This window comes from Pyrgilauda ruficollis, unplaced genomic scaffold (assembly GCF_017590135.1).
Source record: "Pyrgilauda ruficollis isolate IOZ18807 unplaced genomic scaffold, ASM1759013v1 scaffold22, whole genome shotgun sequence".
Classification (NCBI taxonomy): Eukaryota; Metazoa; Chordata; class Aves; order Passeriformes; family Passeridae; genus Pyrgilauda; species Pyrgilauda ruficollis.
Genome location: NW_024521428.1, coordinates 64,213 through 67,148, shown reverse-complemented (window position 1 = coordinate 67,148; position 2,936 = coordinate 64,213).

Below are 2,936 nucleotides of genomic sequence, written 5' to 3'. Positions count from 1 at the left end.
GGTGGAAACCTCGCGAGAACGCCTGCAGGGCTGGCGGGATCTCGCGAGGCTGCCCCCGCCAGCCGTGGCGCGGGGCGGCGGAGGCTCCATTCCTGTCCTCGTCCCTGCTGGAATTCTGAAGGGCGCCCACTCTGCCGGTGCAAGGGGAACACACAGAAACGTGCCCATTTCCCTCCTCTCACGGCCTCGCCCTAAGCTCACGGGTGCCTTGTCACGCCGGCCTCAGAGCGGCTCGAGGGCGGGAAGAGCACAGACACCGCGGGGGTGCGTTATTCAGCCTTTGGATGCAGGGTAGCCAAATTCTGGGGAGAAAGCAGTGGGAAAAGGAGGAAAAAAGGCCATTAGCCGTTACTTGTGTGAGGCCAGGAGTCTTATGCCCTGGAAGGCTCTGTGATAATTAAGCAGTGCCTACACTGAGCCCCCGAGGCCACGCAGCAGGGAGAGCTCTGCCCAAGGGTGCTCCGGGCCTTCCTGCCCGGCTTCGTCAGGAACTGTGGTGACAGGACAAGGGAGAGGGCGTCCAAACTGAGACAGGGGAAATTTAGCCTAGATGTCAGCAGGAGACTTACTGTGAGGATGGTGAGGCACTGGAAGAGGTTGCCCAGGGAGATTGTGGACGCCCATCCCTGGCAGTGGTCAAAGGTGGGTTTGGGCCTTAAGGAAGCTGGCAGAGAGGTATCCCTGCACGTGGCAGCAGGGTTGGGACTGCAAGGTCTTTAAGGTCCTTTCCAACCCACACCATTCTATGATTCCATGATTATTCTAAGTACTGACCCATCAATCAGAGCAAGTTTTTTAGTCCTAGATTATAATCAACGAATTTTGCAATAATCTAGAGCCAAATAGTTTCTTGAAATTCCTATGTGAGTTGGAATATCTTGGACTAAATCTCCTAGAATTGGTGGCAGAGCTACAGCAAGCTCCAATGTAAGGACATGCCACACATTTAAGGACAGACTTGTCTGGAGCTATGGAAATTAGACACAAGGAGCAAAAATGCCTGCAATTTAATCAGAATACACAGGGTCATTGCAAATCTTCAGATCCTGCTGCATTGATAGTCCTCAAACAGCAGTCCAAAACATGAAGGAAATACATGATCTGATGTGGAATACTAAAAGTAGGTGGCATTGGCTGCGAAAACTGAAATCACAGAATACACTGAGTTGGAAGCACCCACAAGGACCACTGAGTCAACTCTTAAGTGAATGGCCCACATGGGGTTTAAACTTGCAACAGTGGCATTATTAGTACCAGGCTCTGATCAACTGAGCTAACACATTATTTGTTTTCAAATCTTTTAGGCAGCAGTACCTATGAAGAAACTTTTGGAGCCATTTGCAGCACAAATACCTTGTGGGTTTTCATATCTGCTCTGAAAACTTTCAAGGCAACATTCAGATCTCCCGAGTCTGAGACAAAACTGATCCTTGGAAGAGAAAGATGAAGTTATGAGACAGAGTCAAAATGTCCCTTTTGGGGTATATTTATCAGCCACCCAACCTGACAGTCCTGGACTCCTATACTGAGCAGCCAGAGCCCAGTCAGGCAATGGTAATGGCTTGCAGTACGAATCAAGATCTGAGGTCAAGTCAGGCCAAAACTAATAACCAAAGTCCTCATGAGGACAAGGACAATACCCAATTTAACTAGAGCCAGGGTGAATGTCATAATACCCCAGAAAGGCACCAAGCACTCTCTAGTAAGAGCAGGACAGGTGATGGGAGGTGCAGAATACCACGGCAAGCAGGTGCTGCCAGTACAAAGGCAGGGAATTGGACAGAAGAAGAGGAGGTTAAAACATTGAAGAGAAGATAAATGGGGAGAGAAGAACTTCCCCTAAAGTCCTGTCTGAGACATACATCATGAACCAGCTCACAAGCTCTAACCCAACTTAGCTGCCTAAGAGGCCTGGAGCCAAGCCAAGCCATATCAAGAATTCATCCAACAGCCAAGAGTCCTGCACAATCTAGGACACTTTGCATACATTTCTTTCTGGGCAATTTTTAATACGAATAAACAAAGGTTAGCAATAGCCAGCCAAAAAACCTCCCAACAGATACCTGCCAAGGTGTCATGACAGGCTGCTGGTACAGCAGTGCCCATTCTCACTATTCCATCTGTTTCCTCCCACTCCAACCTCTCTGCCCCACTGACAACAAGTAACACAGCAGTGGCTTGCTCTCCTTGAACCTGAGAATTGATCAGATCTAGAAAATATTTTTAAATGCTGTTCCAGTTCCCTGATTTCATTCACAATGTAACCACACAAGGATTTGTATTACCACAGCTGAAGAAATGGCACAGTAGATTACTACAGGCAGGAATAACATAAACTGATGTTGCCATCACAGCCAACATAGCATCAGATTGTAACTGGGGAGTGCAGGAAAAAAAATGAATTATCAATATTTAAAACCATTTTGCCAATGAGAAAGATTAGTAACAGAGCAAAACAATGCAAGATTTATATCAATGTCTGACAATAGTCAAAAGGCCTGATTCTCCAGAATATTATTTTGCCACCTTTGTCTAGCAAGACACTGCCATGATGTCTTACTAGAAAACTAGATTGACATATGCTGGATTAAAAATAATGATATAGAGTAAAAGGAGTTTGGCCCCTTGAGAATCTATTTGCAATATCCTTCTGTGTGCAGCAACAAGTCTTTGCTGTCATATTATTCACGAGATAGTCTTGGTTACAATCATTCAGGATACATAAGCACAGATGTAAAAATAACTTTCAAAAGATCCTGTAAAGGAAGAGACTGGCCTAACAGAGCAGCTGTTGAGACACACTCATCATAGATTGGAATCTTCCAGAGTGTTCAGGAAAAATCCCCAGTTTACCTCAAAGAAGTCACCTGAACCACACCCCGATTACCAGGTTCCAAGTGAAAATAAAGCCCTTTGTATGAACTCTTTTTGTCAGT